The following is a 12,997-nucleotide window of genomic DNA, read 5'->3' on the forward strand; positions in this document are numbered from 1 at the left end:
CCTTATGGAGCTTGATAAATGGGCCTCAGTGTCTGCTATTTACCACTTCTCTACCTCTGGGTCCATACCTAGATGAACATTTATCAAATGTGAGAGTATGTCTGTTCCTTCTGAGCCACAAATGCATTCAGTTTAGTGCAGCTGAATAACAAGCTATAGATGGATGCACAATACAGGGCAGTGGCTTCTAAGGCTAATAAGATACTATCATGTATCAAAAGAGGCATTGTTTCAAGGGAGGAAGAATAATTATGTTACTATATAAATCCCTGGTAAGACCTCACCTTGAGTATGGAGTGCAGTTCTCTGGACCAGTCTCATAGAAAAAGTTCAGAGAAGGGCCAAAAAACTAATAAGGGGAAAGGAGAATTTAAGCTATGAGGTAAGTTCGCCAGAATGGGTCTGTTTTCTCTTGAAAAAAGGCACTTGAGAGGTGACATGATTACTTTGTATAAATATATTCAAGGCCCATATACAGAGATGGCAGAAGCTCTGATTATTCTAAGAAAATTGGTCACAATTTAAGGCTGGAGTAAAGGAGATATAATCTCAGCAATGTACATTTTTTTCACTGCAAGAGCAATTAAATTGTGGAACTCAATACCTAAGGAGGTAGTAAATAACAATATCTTAGATACATTTAAAAATGGGTTAAATACATTTCTGGCTAGATACATAATTCAGAGATATTATTGCTGGTGTTAAATGGGTCACCTTTTAAATTGGATTAATTTAAGATCAACTGGAGCTTTTATTTTAGATAAATTAAGATTGGTATAGGTTGAACTCGATGGACTTCTGTCTTTTTTCAACTTCATCTACTATGTAACGGCTAGATTTAGAGTTCTACGCGGGTGCGTTAGCTACGCGTGCTTTTTTTTTCCCCGCACCTTTTAAATACCGCTGGTATTTAGAGTTCACAGAAGGGCTGCGTTAGGCTCCAAAAAGGGAGCGTAGAGCATAATTTACCGCCACTGCAACTCTCAATACCAGCGGTGCTTACGGACGCGGCCAGCTTAAAAAACGTGCTTGTGCACGATTCCCCCATAGGAAACAATGGGGCCGTTTGAGCTGAAAAAAAACCTAACACCTGCAAAAAAGCAGCGTTCAGCTCCTAACGCAGCCCCATTATTTCCTATAGGGAAACACTCCCTAAGTCTGCACCTAACACCCTAACATGTACCACGAGTCTAAACACCCCTAACCTTACACTTATTAACCCCTAATCTGCTGCCCCCGCTATCGCTGACCCCTGCATATTATTATTAACCCCTAATCTGCCGCTCCGTACACCGCCGCAACCTACGTTATCCCTATGTACCCCTAATCTGCTGCCCCTAACCCCCGCCGACCCCTATATTATATTTATTACCCCCTAATCTGCCCCCCCCAACGTCGCCACTACCTACCTACAATTATTAACCCCTAATCTGCCGACCGGACCTCACCGCTACTCTAATAAATGTATTAACCCCTAAAGCTAAGTCTAACCCTAACACGCCCCTAAGTTAAATATAATTTTTATCTAGCGAAATAAAATAAATCTTACTAAATAAATTATTCCTATTTAAAGCTAAATACGTACCTGTAAAATAAACCCTAATATAGATACAATATAAATAATAATTATATTGTAGCTATTTTAGGATTAATATTTATTTTACAGGCAACTTTGTATTTATTTTAACCAGGTACAATGGCTATTAAATAGTTAATAACTATTTAATAGCTACCTAGTTAAAATAATTACAAAATTACCTGTAAAATAAATCCTAACCTAAGTTACAATTAAACCTAACACTACACTATCAATAAATTAATTAAATACAAATACCTACAAATAAATACAAATAAATACACTAACTAAAGTACAAAAAATAAAAAAAGAACTAAGTTACAAAAAATAAAAAAATAATTTACAAACATTATAAAAATATTACAACAATTTTAAGCTAATTACACCTACTCTAAGCCCCCTAATAAAATAACAAATCCCCCAAAATAAAAAAATGCCCTACCCTATTCTAAAATAAAAATTGAAAAGCTCTTTTACCTTACCAGCCCTTAAAAGGGCCTTTTGCGGGGCATGCCCCAAAGAATTCTGCTCTTTTGCCTGTAAAAAAAACATACAATACCCCCCCAAACATTACAACCCACCACCCACATACCCCTAATCTAACCCAAACCCCCCTTAAATAAACCTAACACTAAGCCCCTGAAGATCTTCCTACCTTATCTTCACCACGCCGGGTATCACTGATCCGTCCAGAAGAGGGTCCGAAGTCTTCCTCCAATCCGGGCGATGTCTTCATCCAAGCGGGGGCTGAAGAGGTCCATCATCCAGCTGAAGTCTTCATCCAAGCGGGGGCTGAAGAGGTCCATCATCCAGCTGAAGTCTTCATCCAAGCGGGGGCTGAAGAGGTCCATCATCCGGCTGAAGTCTTCTATCAAGCGGCATCTTCCATCTTCTTTCTTCCGGCTCCATCTTCATCCCGCCTACGCGGAACATCCTTCCTCCACGACGAACTCCAGACGAATTAAGGTTCCTTTAAGGGACGTCATCCAAGATGGCGTCCCTCGAATTCCGATTGGCTGATAGGATTCTATCAGCCAATCGGAATTAAGGTAGGAAAATTCTGATTGGCTGATTGAATCAGCCAATCAGATTCAAGTTCAACCCGATTGGCTGATTGGATTAGCCAATCAGATTGAGCTCGCATTCTATTGGCTGATCGGAAGAGCCAATAGAATGCGAGCTCAATCTAATTGGCTGATTGGATCAGCCAATCGGATTGAACTTGAATCTGATTGGCTGATTCCATCAGCGAATCAGAATTTTCCTACCTTAATTCCGATTGGCTGATAGAATCCTATCAGCCAATCGGAATTTGAGGGACGCCATCTTGGATGACGTCCCTTAAAGGAACCTTCATTACTCCTCGTCGGGAGTTCGTCGTGGAGGAAGGATGTTCCGCGTCGGCGGGATGAAGATGGAGCCGGAAGAAAGAAGATTGAAGATGCCGCTTGATAGAAGACTTCAGCCGGATGATGGACCTCTTCAGCCCCCGCTTGGATGAAGACTTCAGCCGGATGATGGACCTCTTCAGCCCCCGCTTGGATGAAGACTTCAGCCGGATGATGGACCTCTTCAGCCCCCGCTTGGATGAAGACATCGCCCGGATAGGAGGAAGACTTCGGACCCTCTTCTGGACGGATCGGTGATACCCGGCGTGGTGAAGATAAGGTAGGAAGATCTTCAGGGGCTTAGTGTTAGGTTTATTTAAGGGGGGTTTGGGTTAGATTAGGGGTATGTGGGTGGTGGGTTTAATGTTGGGGGGGGGGTATTGTATGTTTTTTTTTATAGGCAAAAGAGCAGAATTCTTTGGGGCATGCCCGCAAAAGGCCCTTTTAAGGGCTGGTAAGGTAAAAGAGCTTTTCAATTTTTTTTTTATTTTGGTGGGCTTTGTTATTTTATTAGGGGGCTTAGAGTAGGTGTAATTAGCTTAAAATTGTTGTAATATTTTTATAATGTTTGTTAATTATTTTTTTATTTTTTGTAACTTAGTTCTTTTTTTATTTTTTGTACTTTAGTTAGTGTATTTATTTGTATTTATTTGTAGGTATTTGTATTTAATTTATTTAATGATAGTGTAGTGTTAGGTTTAATTGTAACTTAGGTTAGGATTTATTTTACAGGTAATTTTGTAATTATTTTAACTAGGTAGCTATTAAATAGTTATTAACTATTTAATAGCTATTGTACCTGGTTAAAATAAATACAAAGTTGCCTGTAAAATAAATATAAACCCTAAAATAGCTACAATATAATTATTATTTATATTGTAGCTATATTAGGGTTTATTTTACAGGTAAGTATTTAGCTTTAAATAGGATTAATTTATTTAATAAGATTTATTTTATTTCGTTAAATAAAAATTATATTTAACTTAGGGGGGTGTGAGGGTTAGACTTAGCTTTAGGGGTTAATACATTTATTAGAGTAGCGGTGAGGTCCGGTCGGCAGATTAGGGGTTAATATTTGTAGGTAAGGTAGCGGCGACGTTGGGGGGGCAGATTAGGGGTTAATAAATATTATGTAGGTGTCGGCAGTGTTAGGGGCAGCAGATTAGGGGAACATAGGGATAATGTAGGTTGCGGCGGTGTGCGGTCGGCAGATTAGGGGTTAAAATTTTTTAATAGAGTGGCGGCGATGTGGGGGGGACTCGGTTTAGGGGTACATAGGTAGTTTATGGGTGTTAGTGTACTTTAGAGCACAGTAGTTAAGAGCTTTATGAACCGGCGTTAGCCCAGAAAGCTCTTAACTCCTGGCTTTTCTCTGTGGCTGGAGTCTTGTCGCTAGATTTCTAACGCTCACTTCAGCCAAGACTCTAAATACCGGCGTTAGAAAGATCCCATTGAAAAGATAGGATACGCAATTGGCGTAGGGGGATCTGCGGTATGGAAAAGTCGCGGCTGGAAAGTGAGCGTTAGACCCTTTCCTGACTGACTCTAAATACCAGCGGGCGGTAAAAACCAGCGTTAGGACCCCCTAACGCTGGTTTGGACGGCTAACGCAGAACTCTAAATCTAGGTGTAAGTCTTTATCATTGAACAAGTTTGAGGTGTAGGAGGATTAGAACTAAAGTGATGGCCCACTTCAGTTTTTCAAAAGCTATAAAAGACCAGGAAAGATTATTCTCACTGTGGCCTGGATTCCAATCCATCAAATTTCAGGGAAAGCATAGTGTATGGTGATAAAGAGCCTCTGTTTGAATTTGCATTAGAAAACAATGTAATAGCAAAATCTATTTAAATGTTTAAAAAAATCACAATGACGGAGATTACAAGTTGTGTGGTAAACCCATTGCATACACCGTGCAAAATGGGTACTACCGCTATTTCCATACCGCCGGCATTACAAGTCATCCTAAAACTTTATTTTGTCGGGTGGTATGGTGCGGTAAGCCGCATACCACTCAAAATCCAAGTTCCGACTTGGCGTGCTCGTGCATGTATTTCCCCATAGAGTTCAATAGAGAAAAAGTGTTAGAAAAAAATCTAACACCTGCGATTGTGAAATGGCGATCACATTAACGCATTCCCCATTAAACTCTATGGAGAAAGGAAAGTTTTATAAAAACCTAACATAAGCCCCTAGTCTAATAACCCCTAAACCACCGTCTCCCCCACATTGCGACTCCCTAAATAAAGCTATTAACCCCTAATCCACCATCCCCCCATATCGCTAACACCTAATCAACCTATTAACCCCTAAACCGCTGGCCCCCCACATCGTGACAAACTAAATTAAACTATTAACCCCTAAATCTAACACTGCCTAACTTTGAATTAAAGTTACAATATAACTACCTTAAAATAAATGAAAACTTACCTGTGAAAAAAACAACTAAGCTTAAACTATAAATAAACCTAACATTGCTATTTTAAAAAAAATAAAAATGATAAAAAATGAAAAACCTAAATTACCCAAAAAATAAAAATCCTTACATTACGAAAAATAAAAAAATTATACAAAATCAAAAAGTTATTATTATAAAAAATAACAAACGAAATTATCTAAAATAAAAAGTTAATCCTATTCTAATACCCTATTAAAAAAACACCCCAAAAATAACAAACCCCCCTAATCTATAAATAAACTACCAATAGTGCTTAAAAGGGCCTTTTGTAGGGCATTGCCCTAAAGCGATTAGCTCTTTTACTAAGAAAAACAACAAAGTCCCCCCTAACATTACAACCCCCCACCTCAACAACCCCCCAAAATAAAAAACACCTAATTAAAAAAATTAAAAAAAGGCATTTGTATGGGCATTGCCCATAAAATGGCAATCAGCTCTTTTACAGCCCATTAAATAAAATAAAGAAAAACTAATCTATAAAAAAAGCCACCCCAAAAATTAAAAAAATACCTATCACTAACCCCAAAATAGGTACTCACAATTTCTGAAGAGCGGCGCTCCATCTTCATCCTGGCAGACAAAGGTCTTCTTCCAGGCAGGTCTTCATCCAGTGCTGAACCATCTTCAATCTTCATCCCAGCAGTGTGGAGGCAAGGCGGTCATCCATTCGACACAGAGGTCCTCTTCGCCGCACACTGAAGCTTGAATGCAAGGTATCCCTTTTATATAGGGCTATCCTTGTATTCCTATTGGCTGAAAATGACAAATCAGTCAATAGGATAAGAGCTGCTTACATCCTATTGCCTGATTTAAAAAAAAAGAAACTGAAAAGTGCCTTTACATTGCGGTCTATGTGTATATACAATATTACCACATAAATATATATGTATATAGTCATATACATATATATATTTACTAAGTGCTGGCCATCGCTGCGCTACTTACCTCTTCGCTGCGCAAGGTTCTGATGCTGACTGTGACGGCATGAGAACAAGGCTCCCATAGAAGCCTAAGTCTTCATCGAAGCAGGCAGAAGTCCTCATCGAAGCGGGCAGAAGTCTTCATCCAGACGGCATCTTCTATCTTCATTCATCCGGCGCAGAGCGGATCCATCTTCAAGACATCCGGCGTGGAGCATCCTCTTCTTCCGATCGTCGCTGTAAAATGAAGTTCCCTTTAAGTGACATCATCCAAGATGGCGTCCCTTACATTCCGATTAGCTGATAGAATTCTTTCAGCTAATAGGAATTAAAGGGGAAAAAATCCTATTGGCTGTTGCAATCAGCCAATAGGATTGAGCTTTCATCATATTGGCTGATCCAATCAGCCAATAAGATTGAGCTTGCATTCTATTGGCTGATTGGAATAGGCTTTTCAGGGCAATGGTTATCTTAGGTTTATTTAGATTTTATTTGGGGGGGTTGGTTGTGTGGGTGGTGGGTTTTACTGTTGGGGGGTTGTTTGTCTTTTTAATTGCTATGTAAAAGAGCTGATTTATTTGGGGCAATGCCCCGCAAAAGGCCCTTTTAAAGGGACAGTCTACACCAGAATTTTTATTGTTTTAAAAGATAGATAATCCCTTTATTACTCATTTCCCAATTTTGCATAACCAACACAGTTATAATAATATACTTTTAACCTCTGTGATTATCTTGTATCTAAGCTTCTGCAAACTTCCCCTTTTTTCAGTTCTTTTGACAGACTTGTAGTCTAGCCAATCAGTGCCTGCTCCCAGATAACTTCACGTGCACGAGCACAGTGTTATCTATATGAAATACGTGAACTAACACCCTCTAGTGGTGAAAAACTGTTAAAATGCAATCTGAAAGAGGTGGGCTTCAAGGTCTAAGAAATTAGCATATGAACCTCCTAGGTTAAGCTTTCAACTAAGAATACCAAGAGAACAAAGCAAAATTGGTGATAAAAGTAAATTGGAAAATTGTTTAAAATGACATGCTCTATCTGAATCATGAAAGTTTATTTTGGCCTAGACTGTCCCTTTAAGGGCTATTGGCAGTTTAGTGTAGGCTAGGGTTTTTTTTATTTTGGGGGGGGGAGGGGGCTTTTTTATTTTGATAGGGCTCTTAAATTAGGAGTGATTCATTTTTATTGTTGATAATTTCGTTTTTTATTTTGTGTAATTTAGTGTTTATTCTTTTTTGTAATTTAGTACATATTATTTTACTAATTTAATTTATTTAATTTTATTGTAATGTTAGGTTTTAGTTTAAGGCAGGTTAGGTTTTATTTCACAGGTAAGTTTGATTTTATTTTAACTAGGTAGCTAGTAAATAGTTAATAACTATTTACTAGCTAGTCTACCTAGTTAAAATAAATACAAACTTACCTGTGTAAAAATAAAACCTAAGATAGCTACAATATAACTATTAGTAATATTGTAGCTAGCTTAGGTTTTATTTTACAGGTAAGTATTTATTTAGTTTAAATAGGAATTATTTAGGTAATAATTGTAAGTTTTATTTAGATTTATTTTAATTATATTTAAGTTAGGGGGTGTTAGGGTTAGGGTTAGACTTAGGCTTACATTAGGGTTAGGGTTAGGTTTAGGGGTTAATATATTTATGTAGTGATGCGGGAGGCTAGAGGTTTAGGGGTTAATAGTGTAATTTAGTATATTTCGTTGTGGGGGGCTTGCGGTTTAGTGGTTAATAGGTTTATTATAGCTGCGGATTAGGGGTTAATAATCTTTAAATAGTGTTTTCTATGCGGGAGGGTGGCGGTTTAGGGTTTAATAGGTAGTTTATGGGTGTTAGTGTACTTTTTAACACTTTAGTTATGAATTTTATGGTACAGCTTTGTAACGTAAAACTCATAACTATGAGACTTTAGATGGCGGTACGGTATTTTTCAAAACTGCTTGAATTTTGCTATCCCTTACTAACAAAAAAAGCTTAGTTTTCAGTAATATCCCCTAATAGATACGTTTTTGGCCACTCTTGGACAACTTTCACAGATAAGTAGTTTATGGGGAAATAATAAAGGGAAAATATAGGGGTGGGGGAGAGCCACTTTTGGACCTATAAACTAAAGTGGCATTGCTAGGACACCACTCCAGCTTCATTGGTAAGTATATAAATAAACAACAATATATAAAGTATTGTGTATCTTCCACATGAGCAACTATTTATTAGGGTAGATAACATGCTGTCAGCTTAATATTATAGGTATTAGAAACATACCTAATAACAAGACTTACAAAACATATTTTACAATAGAATGAGCGCATCATATAAAACTAAAGGATTAACGGGACAGTCAAGTCAAAATGAAACTGGCAGATTCAGATAGGGTATGCAATTTTAAACAACTTTCCAATTTATTTTTAGCATAAAATTTGCTTTGTTCTCTTGATATTCTATGTTGAAAGCTAAACTTAGGTAGGCTCATATGCTAATTTCTAAGCACTTGAAGTCCGCCTCTTATCTTAGTGCATTTTAACAGTTTTTTACATTTAGGCATAGCTAGTTCATGTGTGCCATATAGATAACATTGTGCTCCTTCCCATGGAGTTATTTATGAGTCAACACTGATTGGCTAAAATGCATGTCTGTCAAAATAACTGAGATAAGTGGGCAGTCTGCAGAGGCTTAGATACAAGGTAATCACAGAGGAAAAAAGTGTATTAATATAACAGTGTGGGTTTGGGGAATGGGTAATAAAGGGGTTATCTATCTTTTTAAACAATACAAATTTTGGTGCAGACGGTCCCTTTAAGCGAGGTTTGATGCTTTAACAATTCACTCTAGAATTCTTTTAAATAAGTGAACATATTGGAGATGTATAGAACTCACAGATATCTATCAACACAATATAAGGGTATATAGACAAACAAACAAGTAGATTACGTGTTGTGCGTTCGTCTTTTAACGCTGAAAAAATTGTAATGTCAGTGTGCGGCAGAATAAGGGTTAATGAATTTTCCTAGTGGCGGCGATGTCGGGAGCGGCAGATTAGGAGTTAATAAAATTATGTAGGTGTCGGCGATGTCAGGGGCCCGGTATTTCGGTGCTGGACTGTACTGTTAAGTCAGGATCAGACTGATATGCTACAGGAAAGTTCTTCTCTGTGAAAGGCACATATTGTGCCAAAAGAGGCTGCTTCTAGAGTAGTAACTAGCCATAGAACAAGCAATTATGCTATTGTTCGTTCCCAGGTTGAGCGCTTCTATCTTTTTATTTATGCAAATTATGACTCTTAGGGAAGTCTCCCTAAGTGTTATGCAGGAATCCAGACGTGGACCCATTGCTCAGTGTGCCTAGAGGGATATGGCTGCACCTCACTGACGAGGCCCACAATAGGCTGAAATGATCAGCTGAGGTTGCTTCTCGGGCCTTTGGCTTGGATCAAGTGCAGTTTTCTGTGCTTGGTCTTGGCTGAAAGATTTGCTGCCTGGAGACCTGCTCCTTCGGCCCGGGGTCCTTTCCCTTTGGGGTTTGGGCTCCTGCTGCTATTGGGGAGGGGTGGCTACTCCTTAGGCGTAGAGCAACTGGGTAGTAGGGCCGTCCCCTTGGCCTTGTGGCATCGTCCCTGGACTTCAGCCACATGCTGCTTTTGGGGGGGCGCTCTGAAATCCAGCCTAAAGAGGCAATAGGGCAAATATGGCTACCAATGTGCCAAATGTTCCCCATACACTTTGGGTGTTGATTTCTGAGGACTTTCGAGAGAAGATTGGTTTGGCTCATGTCCAGCAGGTGGTTTTGGAGGGTGTTTTGAAGATGCCAAGAGCAATTTTGCATTGTGTTCAGTCATTTCCTTCAAGAGGGATTTTTGATGTGGCTTTCACCGATGAGCATTATTTACAGACCTGCTATCAACGGACTATTGATATGGCTGCTGCTCCAGAGTTGGTTGGCATGAAATTTGTTGCCTGTGTGCAGAGGGAGATAAGAATCCCGGTGACAGTACATATGTACAACCCTTGGGTCACTGATGTGGAAATTTGTCTGTTTCTTTGTCGCTACTTTGATGATGTTCAAGGAGGTAGCAAGCTGAAGAATCAGTTTGGGACTTTCAATGGAAAGCGCAGGTTCTGGGTGCGGTTTGTGCCAGATGAATTAGGTATTGGTGGAAAGAAACACCCTCCACAGACTTTCGCCATTGGTGGAAATAGAGGTTTCCTATACTATGATGACATGCCTCTTTTTTGCCGTAGTTGCAACCTGTTTGGTCACATTGCTGAAAATTGCCCAGGTGCCAGATGTCGAAATTGCGGTAAGGAGGATCATCTTGTTGCCCACTGTAGTAAACGCCGGACCTGTGACCTGTGTGGTTCATCAAGTCATCTGTGCAGGATGTGTCCTTTGATGATGTTTCAGGGGCTTGATAGAGTGAAGCCTTCCTATGCTGATGTTGCAAAAAAACCATCTTCAGTTGCAGTTGAGCCATCTGTGAATGAGGAGGAGGTCTCTGATGAGGCATTGAACTCTATATTACCTCTTTTGTGTAAGAAATCTGCAGTTGGGGTCCCTGTCGGAGAGGTGTCTGATGTTCCTGTGGTGGTTCCTGTGGCTGAGAAGGTAGAGGAAGCCCAATCTCATCTTCAGGAGGTGGATCTTGCTACATCTAATGTGATAGCTGCTTCAGATGTTCTTGAAGTCCTGTTGCCCAATTCTGTGGATGATACTGTTGCTGTTCCTGGGACAGAGAATTTTTCCTTCACTGAGTCATCGTATGATGCTGCTCCTGATGCTGTTCTTGGTGAAGGGGAGAACATTGATTGGTCTGCTGTTGTGTCCTCTAGTTCTGAGGAGGATATGGACACTGAAGGGAAAAAATCTGCCTCCAAGCGAAAAATAGATGCGGATTCTGATGGATGGGAGAGTCCTGATTTGAATCTTCCAGTAGTTAAGGGTGCAGATCCAGATACTACAAGTGATGCTGACTCTTTAATTTCAGAGTTTCCTTCTGTCTCTACTAAAGACGTTCCTTCTGACTCAAGCCAGTGTATAGGTGACTTTTCTGATGCCTCTTCTGTTGGTTATCTAGATAAAAGAGATGTGAACCAACTTGCTGAAGTTACTGGTTATGAGGCTGGCAAGGGGGAGCCTAGGAGGTCAGAACGTCACAGAGGCAGATTTAAAAGATCTCCTTTGAGTCCTAAGAAAAAGAAAGGAAAGAAGAAGTCCTGATGTTATTTCTTTTTTTGTTTTTCTTTAATTTATTTTTGTGATGTTTCTGACCATTTCTTCCCTTAATGTCAGGTGTATGACAACTATAGCAAGGAGAGCTGCAATTTTTAAATTATTATCTGTATGTTCTGCTAATATTTTTTGTTTGCAGGAATGTGGTCTCTCTGAACATCCTAAATGTGCTGACTGGGAATATGGTCCTAAAGTATGGTCTTGTTCTTCTGATAGGAATGGGGGGGGGGGGGGTGGGAGTTTTGTTTAAGGGGTTTAGTTTTTCTATCCTTAATGTAGTTCATATTGTCCCAGGTCGGGTACTTTTGGTTAGTTTTAGTTTTTTGTGGGACTGTTTTTCGTTTGTTTAATGTATATGCTTCTCCAAATAGGGTAGAACGTTTGCTTAATTTTGAAACTTTAAAAAATTTTCTGCCAGGTCGAGAGCCAACTTTTTTGGTTGGGGATTTTAATTGTATTATTAAGAATGGGGACAGAGAGGGTGAGAGTGATTGTAGGGTGGATAGCTCAGGGAAGTTTTTACTTGATTTGCTTAAATCTTTCGGTTTGAAGGATGCCTTCGGGTCTGTTTCTTTTTCAGGGGAGGGTTTTACTTTCTTTAGTGATAGTGGTGGGATAAAATCTCGAATTGATTTTTGTTTTTTTTTTTAATTTTCAAAGTTTTTTATTGGGTTCACATATTTGCATACATTAAGAATTGCACAAATCAGATTCATCAGTGATTAAGGTCAACAAGTATGAATGCGAAATAACATAGACAATAATGTCTTACCCAAGTTTTTTTTTTTTTTTTTTAAACACATTTCTTAAAATAGTAGCATATATAAGAGAGTATTTAGGTCATACATTTTGTATCAAGAGAAAGGAAGAAAGAGTAGTGGAGGTGTGGAGAGAAGAAGGAGGGTGAAGGGTGGAGTAGGGAAGGGGGGTATATGGGTGTCTGCCTCTCACTGGGTTGCTAAGTTTGCTTAGTAATAAGTGTCATGTGGCTAAATTTGATGATAGAAGATATATAATTTAAGATAGTTGTGGTCCTTGAGAAGAAAGCGTTTGTAAAGAGATACCCCGGGTAATTATGAGTCGGGAGGGACAGGGGCGGTATTTGTAAGTGCAGAAGTTCCCTGTTCCCAAATAAAAAACATGTCTGTGAAAAAGTCCTGCTTGCCCAAGAAGCAATAACATTGTCTTTCCATATTCAAAATGTGTTTGACTTCTGATATCCAATTTGTGTGTGACGGAATTATTTGGGATTTCCACAGACGAGGTATTAATCTTTTAGCACCAGTCAGCATGATCTGGAGTAGTTTTGTGCGGTATAAGCAGTAAAGTGTCGGAAGATGATTGAGAAGGATAAGTTTAGGGCCTAGTGTTAAATTTGTGCCTAAAATTCTGTTTATGGTGGATTCAACTCTGTTC

Source organism: Bombina bombina, chromosome 2, assembly GCF_027579735.1.
Source record: "Bombina bombina isolate aBomBom1 chromosome 2, aBomBom1.pri, whole genome shotgun sequence".
Taxonomy (NCBI): domain Eukaryota; kingdom Metazoa; phylum Chordata; class Amphibia; order Anura; family Bombinatoridae; genus Bombina; species Bombina bombina.